The sequence below is a fragment of the Callospermophilus lateralis genome, chromosome 6, assembly GCF_048772815.1.
Source record: "Callospermophilus lateralis isolate mCalLat2 chromosome 6, mCalLat2.hap1, whole genome shotgun sequence".
In the NCBI taxonomy this organism is placed as follows: Eukaryota; Metazoa; Chordata; class Mammalia; order Rodentia; family Sciuridae; genus Callospermophilus; species Callospermophilus lateralis.
The window spans coordinates 14,112,766-14,125,116 of record NC_135310.1 but is presented as its reverse complement, the minus strand read 5'-3'; the positions used below and the strand labels follow the sequence as shown (position 1 = coordinate 14,125,116).

General features: G+C 35.6%; 1 pseudogene; it reads left to right on the top strand.

Moving 5' to 3' along the window:
• LOC143401741 (cofilin-1 pseudogene) overlaps positions 1-5,276 on the top strand; it is a 28,003-nt pseudogene extending 22,727 nt beyond the window's left edge.
• The last annotated feature ends 7,075 nt before the right edge of the window (positions 5,277-12,351 follow it).

Sequence of the window (12,351 nt, the reverse complement as noted above, 5' to 3'; positions counted from 1 at the left end):
TAAGCAGATTCCATAGAAAACTACTTCCACGATTTAGAAACATACCCTTCTTATTTTCCATGTTAATAAATGCTGAACCTCAATGTAATTTGCACTGATTTCATGACATTATTTCATATATATTAGCAAAATTTGAAATGGTAGCAAGTGAAATATTTTCTTTTTCCTTTTATTCTTGTGAATAGTTCTTTGATGAATATATCTAACCTGTGCCTTTGCACTCTCATTAGATGATTTCTCTGGGGTGTATTTCTAGAAATGGAAGTGCAGAATACATCTGTTCTAAGGCATCTGCTACATTTTGTCAAATTGCCTGCTTAAATTTGCACATTCCTGTTAGTAGTATTTGAGAATGTATGTTAATATGCATCTATTCTGGCTGTGGATATGTCATTCTTTTTCACATTATTAATTTCATAGATCAAAATAGTATTTCATTGTCTCTTTTCCTTCATAATTTTAGGCTTTCTTCTCATATGTTAAAATATTTTGCAATTCTATAAAATGTTGCCACTTTTCATTGTATAATAACAGGTACACATACCTAAAGGCATGCATACACAAAGACACATATGTTAAACATAGTTACACATATGAAAATAATGCTGTTTGGCTTTGATAAAATATATTTTCATATACTTCGGATTTTGGTTTAGTATTATGATGCTTCTCTACTGTTATTATTGTGTCAATGATTTTTCAACTCTATAATGTTCAATTGTTTGTATAACTTACATTGGCATAATATTTGCTTCATGGCAATCTTAGCATCTTTAGGCTGAGGATGGGTTGGGATTGACTACACTGTGGCTCCAGGGAGATTTGGGGGTGCATTCTGTATTTTGCAAAGATATTTTCATGGTTTGTAATTTTTCAAAAATCATTGGCCCATATATTTTAAACTTGGTACATTTTACTAAATTATTCTTTCATAAAGTTGATTTTTAAATGAATTAAAAATGTAACCTTACCTTTATTTATAAGAGCAGGAAAATAGAATAGCACAGTAATGAAAATTCAAAAATCTTTAGGTGATTGTCTAATTTGAGAACCAATTTAATACTAATCTCTTTGACACTTTGACAAAATATACTGGACCTAGTATTCTCTTTGTGAATATTTAATGAATGTTATAGGCATGTTTAGGTTTTTTTAAGTTTTCACTAGGCCCTCTTAGAACTGTACAATGTTCCTGGACTATAGAAGTTTTGCCTATGATTGGGGGTATAAATAGATTTTTCAAATTTTGTTTAGTTTTTAACATTGAGTTAACACTTCCAATGTGGTATTTATTGTTAATAACAGGGATATTTTGATTCTTGGTTAGCAAATTCTTGGTATTTAAAATTTGTTCTGACCTTTGTGTTATAAGAAATTATTCTTATTGACCCCTCCTAATATTGTCCCAAATAGTATTTTTGGGGACTTACACTGTGAATTGGAGAAGATAAGTATCATGGTAGAGGCTTAAGTTTCTTTTTTTCCCCTCAATTATTGTTTTTTTTTAAACATTTTATTGATTTTATTTTTTTATATACACAACAGCAGTGGAATGCATTACAATTCTTATTATACATATAGAGCACAATTTTTCATATTTCTCTATATAAAGTATGTTCACGCCAATTTATGCCTTTATACATATACTTTGTTTTTTTGCATTACAATTCTTAATACACATATATACCAAAAATTTTCATATCTCTGTTTGTATATAAAGTATGTTGACACCCACCCAAGTCAAGTCTTCATACATGTACTTCGTTTTTAATTGTTATTATTTTAAATCATCAAGACTTAAACATTTGAAAAGCCAATTAAAGGATTCAAATATAGAAAATATTAAAAGGACAGTTGGTAAAATAATATCCTGATTATTGAAATTATTTACACAGCAGCAGAGTTACTTCTTTTTTTGAATAAGAGGAAAAAATAAAAAAGATTGACATACAAAGAAGTATTTTGTGCAGTAAATCAGGCAGGTTTCAGTGTGGTGATTTCTGCGTGACTTCCTTTGTCCAGAAGGAAGCAATGTTATTTCAGAGTAGTGTGGAGTGCATTGTGATTGTTAAATTAAGGTTTAATATGGGACATTGTCCAAGGATAGGAACAAGTCTGGGTTAGATTAAGGCTCAACTGTGATTAGACATTTTGGGTTTCTTCTTATGATAAAATTTTAAAATGCTCTTTCTTCTCTTCACTTCTTATCTGAATTTATTCATATAACCAGGCTTAGTAAAGAGTGATGTCATTTAACCATCATGGTTTACTTCATTTACTATGTGTCATTTATAGACCTAAGCTGTTTGCGTATATCAAATAGCTTAATTTGTATAAACAGTTCTAGGAGTTAGTTGTGAGCTCAATATCATTATTATTATGTTTTTTTTTTGGGGGGGGGAGAGGAAAAAGAAGGTTTATTGTTTTGCTAGCAAAGGAGAAACACCAGGGACTGCTGTCCCAAAGGCTATGATTCTGCCCATCAGCAGGAACAGGGGGCTTTTAAAAAGATGATTCAAAGGCAACATTCCACATGTTCTCTTTTGGAGTTGTATTTCACCTGTTAATTTGGGAGATAGTCATTTCTGAGTGAGATCTTCTAGTACCATCCCAAAAGTCTGATTTTTTGTTTTTTGTTTTTGTTCCTATGAAGGAGGTATAATTATTTTCATTTCAAAATTTTTGTAGTTGTAGATAGATAGTATGCTCTTATTTTTTATTTTTTTATTTTTTATGTGGTAAGCGCTCTGCCACTGAACTACATCCCCAGCCCTCATTCTTGAATAGCATATGCTTCCTCTAAGATTTACATTTTAAAATAATTAAATTTTGTTTAGAATAATTTTAAATAGAATTATAAGATTTTAAATTACTTTTTCTAATTTCACTGGCTTTCTAATTTTTAAAAATCTTACATTTTTGTTGCTTAGATCAATATTTTATTAATTTGCTTTTTCCACAATATTTGATTGACTACTTTTTATTTATTAGACAAATAAGGACCTTCTGCATCCTTGAGTATTTCACAGAATGACCTTGCATATGAATAATAGTTCAAGCCAAAGGGAGATTTTGCATTAACAGTTTGTCTACTTGAGATGTGTTCTAGCATTTTATTGGATGAGTCATGTGATGGTCAATGTGGTTTTTATTTTTCTTTGTGTATAAGTTATTTCTTATCATGGTTTTAGAAAAATTTCTTAGTTCCATAAATTTAGGAACAAAACAGATAATGGTAATTAATAGCATGAATATTTTGTCCCTAGCTTTGCTCAGTGCTTAGTGAGTCCTTTTTCTTTGAAGTTTCAAATATTTCTTCAGGTTTTAATGGCTGTATCTTCCTCCTCACTAATAATCCCTGCAAAAATAATTGATGTTTTGTGATTTTATTGTTTTTCTATTCATAATTCCTGGCAAGGTTATCTGGCATATTCATGAAAGTAATTGAATTTTTGAATGAATTGTCTTAGCAGTTTGAAAAAAAAGAAAAAAGAAAGATTTAGAGCATACAAATGGAATTACAAGTCAAAGAAGCCATTGATGCTGTCAAGTCTGAAGTTAAATAAATAAATAAATAAACGGATGGGTTTAAGTATTTCATGAGATGTAGGAAGACCATAGTAAAGTATTTTGAATTAAATGAATAGGTCTTGACATTATCAATAGCCAAAGCTTTAGCAACCAATAATGCACAGGTTATAACATATCAGGAAGCCCTTAAGCCTTTCAGGTGCTGCTAGTATTCTGCAATCACGTTTACAGTTTAAGTGATTTGAATTAGCAATTTGCTTGGGATGGATGGTGTTATGTTTGCAGAATTCTAAGCTGTTTTTTTCTTACCCCCAGGCACCAATTTTCATGAATGATACAGAAATGCCAAGAATATAAATTGAAAGAGATTACTGACTATTTTGTGGAATCTGACCTATGGAAAAGAATTTAGTAGTTTCACGAAGGCCCTGAGGAAATTTTTAATACTGGCAAATGGCAAACTTGACAACTGAGAGCTTTGTAGGTTGTTGACAGCTTACCTATCTAATTTTTAGGGATATATTTTTCTGCTGTTCTATGTGGCTGTATAATTTATTTACATTAAATAAAGCTATATCTTTCTTGGAACTATTGATGTATTTTTTAATTTTGTTAGCCAATCATCCTTGCTTTTGTAATAGCTTCCAGATGAGACAAGAAAAATTCTCAATGAGCATAAGTGGAAAATAAAGAGAAAAAGAATGTGAAAAAATAAAATTTTTCTAGAGTTTTGAGGTGTATAAACTTGAGAATGTGAAAGAGTGAATGAACAAGGAGAAGATGAAGGTGTTTATACTATACGGGAGACTCTAACAGCAAATACACTTTGAAAGAAAAAAAAAAAACTCTCTTCAGATGACTACAAGGTTGTCAAAGCACAATGCCACCTGTTATCCAAAGTAAAACCATCCCTGCTCAGCTGCAGATAATGTTGTGGGTCCAAAACATTAGTTGAAATAATTTTTAATTTATTTCATTTTCTCACAACACAACACCAGAGGAACCAATCACACAGTGGATTTATTTTGGGTAAATCTGTCATTCATTAGGTGTTCTCTAGCCTCAGCCCTGCAAGTAAAATGATAACATTACAAAAAAAAAAAAAAAAAAAAAACCTCATGCAGGGATGTGGCATCAGAGTCTAATAATGTTGCTAAATTTCATTTCCTTAAAAAAAAATCGCTTGCCAGTAGGATCCTGGCAACAGCTGTGGTGGCTATTATCTTCTGTGGCTCCCCTTGCTTTCTCCCTTCCACTTCCAAACACATGACCTCTGAGGTGGCTCTGATGGTGTCATCAAAGTGTTCAGTGACATGAAGGTGTGCACGTCATTGACACCCGAGGGAGTGAGGAAGAGCAAGAAGACTGTGTTCTTCTGCCTGAGTGAGGACAAGAACACTGCCACCCTGGAGGAGGGCCAGGAGATGCTGGTAGGTGGTGTGGGCCAGCCTCGATGACCCCTACCTATGCCACCGTTGTTGTCAAGATGCTGCCAGGCAAAGATGGTCTCTATGATACTATCTAGGAGACCAAGGAGAGCACAAGGAACACCTGGTGTTTTATCTTCTGGGCTCCTGAGTCCTCACCCTTTACCAGCAAAATGATCTATGCTACTTCCAAGGATTCCATCAAGAAGAAGCATGAATTCCAAGCAGACGTCAAGAGGAGGTCAAGGATGCTGCACCCTGGCAGAGAAGCTGGGGGTAGCTAGAGCTGTCATTTCCATGGAGGACAAGCCTTTGTGAGCCTCCTGCCTGGAGCATCTGGCTGTCCCAAACCTCCCCTTCCTGCCAGACCAGAGGATTTGGGAAGTCTCAATGGGAAGGGGTAATTCCTTCAGCCCGGTTGCTAAACAGTTCCCCTCCACCAGACCTTCCTCTTCTTCCATCCCTCATGGTTCTGGCCTTCCCAAACTGCTTTTGATGCATGATTCCTCTTGGGTTGAAGCAGACCGAATCCTTCCCAGGAACCCATTTTGAGCCTGGGGTGCTGTCTTTTTTTAAAGGATACTCCTGCTCCCCACATGCTCCACCCCCATCCCATGCTGTCAACTTCTAGCTGCATTTAATTTATTTTATTTATTACTCTGTGCTGGTCTGTTTGGTTCTGTGTATAAATGGAATATTGTAGAGTTGATCCTTCCCTGGGTCAGCTGGTTTCCTCCCCTTTCTCCTGGTCTTGACCACTCATGGAGGCAGGACCAGTAAGGGACTTTCCATTTAAAAAAGTCCACTGTATGTATGGATACAGTGTGAAGTCACTCATGATTAACATGAGGAGGGGGTGTTTCAAAATCAAGGCACTGCTGCTTCATTAAGAATCAAGGCTGCGTTTGGTGGCATATGCCTGTAATCCCAGCGATTTAGGATAGCTGAGGCAGGAGGACTGTAAATTCAACGCTAGCGTTAGCACCTTAGCAAGGCCCTGAGTGACATAATGAGACCCTATCTCAAAATAAATTATTTTTAACAAAGGGGCTGGGTATGTTACTTAGTGGTTAACTGCCCCTGGGTTCAATCCCTGATACAAAAAAATTAAATAAAAAGGTAATTATAATAATTGATCTTCAAAATCAGGATTATAACCCTTTAAAAGTAGTATTTTTCTTAATGTGTCTGGTCCTATATAATTTTTAGATTTCATATAGCTATATGTGTTAGATCATTGATACATTTTAACCATTTTAGTTAACTGTATCAAAATGGCTGAAAATAAAATGCACTTTAGTGTTCAAGTATATGCCATGAGAGTATTATTATGGCAATATGCACTATAATATGAGCCCAGAATTACTGGATTTTGAGACAGAGGTACTTTCTAAGTCTCTAAATTTTGAGAAAAATAAATATAGGAGGATAGAGGAGTTGTCACGGGTAATCACTGAGCATAGAAAAGTGAGCAGATGTTGCTGGAATTGAAGACCCTGTATTGAAGGAGGTAAGAGACCCATAGCAACTGCTCTTGCTGACAGATGATGGCCAGGTTAAGAGAGGGAGAAGGATGGATATGCAGATGTGATCATGCAGCCTCACACTATGGACAACGCCCAGGTGTCTTAAGTAGAGTCCGGCCATTTCTGGAACAGGTCCAGAGCACTGGTGGGTGGAAATGGCAGACACTGGTGCCAGTTGGTGGGAGGGAGATGAAGAGTCAATTTTGAATGTTAAATTTGGTGATGTGAGAGTTAAATGGAATGTCAATCTTATAGTTGAATTCAAGAACCTGGGGTTTAGGGAAATAAGAATAGAAATATGTGAGTCATTACAGTATATATGGAATTTAATGTCTGTAACAAAGATCAGAGGAGCAAGACACCCACCTCCAAGTAGAATTTAAGAGGGGGAGACACAAAGATCTCAGTAATCAAGTAGACACACACACACACACACACACACACACACACTAATTTGAAAATGAAAATTAATTACATATAAAAAATTCCATAATGAAAAAAGTCAAAACTTGAAATGTCACAAAGGGACTGGTTATGATTACTTAGAGAATGATTTAGACAGAGACTAGAACAAATCCAATGACTAAACTCTGGGACATTTCAATGTTTTATCATTAGAAGGATGAGGAAAAAGCAATACTTGATTTTGCCACTGATTTAATTAGTGTCAATTTGATGGAAATGAATTTTTGCTTTTTCATGTTTCGGATCTGCATTTCTCTCATGACTACCATCATGGAGCATCTTGCCATATGTTTTCGATTTCTGAGTTTGCTCATCTGTCAACAGACTATATATTAGATGTGGTGGTTTTAAATGATACACTATAAAATTAATTATTTCATATATAATTCTATAATCTTGCACATGTAGATTGAGTTGTGTGACCACCACCCACAATCAGGATGTACAACGATTTGATCACATTTTGCTCCTCTCTATCAGTACAATTGTGGCATTTCCCTCTTACTCTATCCGGGCTCTCTTGCATGCTTCTTGAAACCATCCTGCATTTAATTCACCATTCCCCACGGTCCTTAAAAAAGAGTATTAAACCCTATGAGCAAGTACCCCTTACAGATAAACTCTCCTTTACTTAAACTTATGTTTCTTAGTCTAGCACACACAGAATCCAGGCCAGTGTGTAGCCTCTGGCTCCTAAACACAGATGTTGGCTAATTCCTGAAGTTTCATTTTTCCCTTACCAGGTGCAGCAAACCTTTGACTGGTTATAATGTGACACTACGCCGTTTACTAAGCTGTGATCACAAGAACAGGTGGGAGCAAACCAGGGGGTGGAGCTGCACGTTTTCTTCCAGGGGCTGATGCTTTGCATCGTCTTCAAGCAAGGGTGGAGCACTAAACTTTAAAAGAAAGTTGCTGCCCACTTCCGCTGCTCTCACAGAATCTTGGAATCAAGAATCTTGAATTGAATCTTGGAATTCAAGGTTTGTGCACATCAATCCACATTTTCCTGTCTCATGTGCCAAGGTCCCATTCTTTCCCAGTCTTGGCATGCAGACTTGTCTTGGTTTGGGAACCTATCCTTTGTTGGAGCTTTTCTTGTCTTATGTGAAGTGCTGCACCTGCCCCTAAGCTTTCTCTGCTTATCAGGTGAAGAAGTACTATAAGAAGGCCCTTTGATTGGCACCCTTGGTTTTTAATTGCCTACTTATCACTCTCAGTCTCAGTAATATTTTTCACCCCAAAGCATCACTTGTGTTTGTCAACAAGTATACAGTTTCACTGCTTTCTAATCACCCGCTGTTTGTCACTTGCCAGACATTGCAGCTGATGATGTAATACCTTGAACTGGAACACCACTCAAACTCACCACTCATGAGGGTTTTAACTCATGTGTTAGTACCTTATGGCAAGGTTCATGTGTGTTTTATCTACTCCTAGTGTTGGAGTGCTTATTGCCTCTGGAAGACAAATAATCAAAACGAAAATTCCATATGTATCATCATCTACTTCCTCAACTTCCACAAGTGAATTTATGCAGGGAGTACATTAGGGAATACTTCTGATATTTCTTGTGGGAGAGAAGGAAGGAGGAGTAAAGAACCAATGAAGTTTGGTTACAGTACAGCTCCACTGAAGACCCAGGTGTAGCTAGAGCACCTTTCAGAACTGAGTGTGGATTGCTGTCTCTTATCTGTCAGTCATTGGGTGTTTCTCTCTGGGAAGGTGGTATACTCTTGGACTTCACAATTTTCTCACCTGAGATATGGGTGAAATCCGTGTGGTAGTTGAGGGCTACCTGTCCTCTATACTCCCAGCTGTTGGGTCTAGAAGGATGATTTGAATGGCACATGATAGCATCCACTATATGTAAATTTCAGCCTTTCTGTTCTGCTAATCAGTATACCACTCTTATATTCATCTACTTCACACGGAGTTTCTAAGTTTTGTTTATCTCTTATAATCTGTTTTTGTGGAGTTCATAATTTAAGAGAACAACTTTTACATGTCATTTTGAGGGATGCCAATGATAAACAGATAAACAAATCTGTGCTATATGCTTTATTAACCCAAAATCCAAACCAGTATTTTGACCAAGACAGTATGACATATGCTGTTCTTATTTCTGATTCATGTGGTTCCAACTTTCTTTTCCCTTGTTCCAGAACTAGTCGTTTGTCCAGAAAGCCTTTCTAGGAAATACCATGACCTTGGGCATATAAGTAGGACAGAAGCTTCTCAGGATAGACTCCTCGTATTATTATATTGTCTAGTTTCTAGGAATGGCAGCTGGAGAAAATTGTGTAATGACAGAGGAAAACATGGCAGGCTGGAGCATGGAGACCAAGTCTGCGACACCATACCCTGCCAACCTCCCTTAGCCTGTGGCCTCTCTCCTTTCTCTCTCTCTCTCTCTCCCCCCCATCCTTGTATCATTCTGCCCTTTTCTTAGTAATTCTTTTCTTGTAATGTCTGTCATGCTCATTTACCCACTCTATGTTTCCACAAGAGTTGAAGTAAGGCATATGTGTCTCTTCCCGATATTCCTAATATTACAGCCTAGTCAGTCTGTCATGATCTTGTGAATGTTTAAGACCGTATTTTATGCTTCTTAGCCCCCTGTTCTCTACCTCTTTGCCATTGTTAAAAATGAAACACACAGATCCTGGTTTTCAATGCTGTGCAACACCAGTTCAGTTCTCTTTATTCCATGAGGTCATGGTTCTATTTGTTTTCTTTGAATTTATTCAACAACATTCATCTCAACTGATCATTGTGATTTATAATACCATACATTTGATTTTAATCATTTTATTATTTTTAAAATAAATATTGTTTCATTTAGCCAATTTTCAAAGTTGACCATTTTATAAAAAAACTTTATAGATTGTAAAGTTTATGTATAGTTCAAACCTGGGAAAAAAGAAGGTCCCACAGATACAAATATACTGTAGCAATCAATTAGCAATACTGTAGCGATCAATTCAAGGTAAAGGCAGATTTACACACTGCACACTCTTCTGTGTGGCTGGGAAGGGGGTCAGTTCTAAATATTAACTTTGAAGCTCTACTGACATAGGGTTTTGACATGATTTCATTCTTCATACTTTCAATGTAGTTGCAAGTATATCAGCCTAATAACTGGTATCTGGGGTCAGGAATCAGTCCCCACTCTCAGAAGGAATGCACCTTAGATCTACAGGGCACCCCTGGACACTGTACCGTACCCAGGATACAGTAGAGACAGAACAGCAGAAACCAAGAATATTAAATGGCTAATAAAAGGCAGTTCTTTTTTTGTTTTGAAAGGAGTTTCTGTATTTAATAGTGTGCCAAAAGAATTCTAACTTATTAAATAAAATATGTTCTATGTGAATATAAAAATTACTCTTTATAAACATAAAAATATTTTTGATGTAAAACATCAATCATATCTGCAGATATTAAATCCAAACTTCACATTATGTAGTATTTCTTACCCAATAACAACATAGTAATTTTTCAAAAGGATCCGAAGAATTACTTAAAACCCACTATGACTAACTTATAACGTAGATATTTATACTGAAGCTATTCAGAGACAAACACTAAGCTTTCCTTTTTAATTTTTTTTGTAGTTGTAGATGGACACAATGCTTTTATATTGTTTATTTTTATGTGGTGCGGAGGATTGAACCCAGTGCCTCACACATGCCAGGCAAGGGCTCTGTCACTGAGCTACAGCCAAGTAAAACAAGGTTTCTTAGACAATCATGTTAATGATTAAGAACTAGACATAGTAAGATAGGAGAATCAAATGACAAATGTTTTGATGATTTCTTCCCATATCTCAGTTGCAAGCTTTGTGAAGGCAGGTTTACACCAGTGTATGCATTTGCAGTTCCCAGCACAGTCCACAGTGGACAGAAAGTGCTCAATAAAGTTGTGTAAGTGGATGTTCCTGCTCTCTTTGTTTTCTTTCATATGTTTTATTAATGGCACTTAAAATTTTAGAATTTATGGCCCATGACTTTTAATATTAATTCTTCATTGTTTATTATTTCTCCACCTATACCTTAATTATTTCTAGTTATAGATATTTTTCTTTTACATACCTAACTTTCTGTGTCCTTAAATTACCTGAGAATGTGGGTGAGTGACAAAATGTGTATTAAGTTAATGCTGCAGCTTTTCTTGTTGTCTTTGGTTGGAGTGTGCAAGAGAGGGAACAGTCTCCATGGTTTGGAAGTCCATCGTCCTCATACATCTGTGTCAAAAACAGAAACAACACCACAAACAAAATTTTCAGTATGACTTCTGTGCCAGAAACTATGCAAGGGATTTTGCATATTTTATTTTATTTAAGTTCATAAGTATCCCATTGAGATTGATGCTTTCACCCATGTTTTACAAATGGCATGACTGTCTAAGTTGATGCACATAAGCATGGGGATTCAGATCATGCTCAATAGAATGCAATAATAATTCACACTTTGTTACACATCTTGAAACGACTTCCTAAAATCATATTTACGTAAAAACTATAAAAGTCTTGGTGATAAAAATCAGCAAGATCAGTAGTGGAAGTGATTGCTCTTCTGCTAGCACACACAAGCCAAATATCTCTTTTCTAGGTTTTATTTCTTCAAGTTTATTTCCCTTACTCCTTTTCTCTCAGCTCTCTGTGGATTGTGGAACACGAGATTCAATTTAGAAAAAAAGGTTCACTCTATGAATGTACCTGAAAGTTTCCTCAGGTCTTGACTTTATAAACCACTTACTCTAAAACTTCACAGTTTCCCCTCAAAGGAAGCCTCAGAATTTATGGACTTTTCAGTTTTTCTACTAAATATGTTTATTGCACATCCAAGTTAGAGGTTGAGCTTTTATATTGGCAGTGGTTTTTATTGCCACTCAAATATTTTTTTGTACAGAAAGCACATTGCATTTGTATAGATCACAGGTACTTGATGTGTGGCTAGAGTTTAAGAAGGTCCAGAAAAGAGGTAAAAAAATGACATGGACAATAAAAATAAAATCATAACAAAATTTCCACTGAAATTTTTGACTCTGTGTGTGTGTAATTAAAACACTCAATCTTTCTTTCAATATTTACTCAGAAAGTACTTATTGTCCACTGTATGGTATTAAATGGTGAATAAAACACAGAGAGAGAGAGAGAGAGAGAGAGAGAGAGAGAGAGAGAGAGAGAGATTGAATTTCATGAAGCTCCTGTTCAATCAGGAGAGTCAAATGATATTTTTTAATAAATATATGTATATCATGAATAGAACTATGAAAAATCAAGTGTTTTTTGATAAAAGAATTATAGAGAGGATTCACTTGATAATATATATTGTGAAGCTATTGAAGTGTTTTGAGCAGGATGATGACATGACCTGATCTGAATAGCATAAGATTAT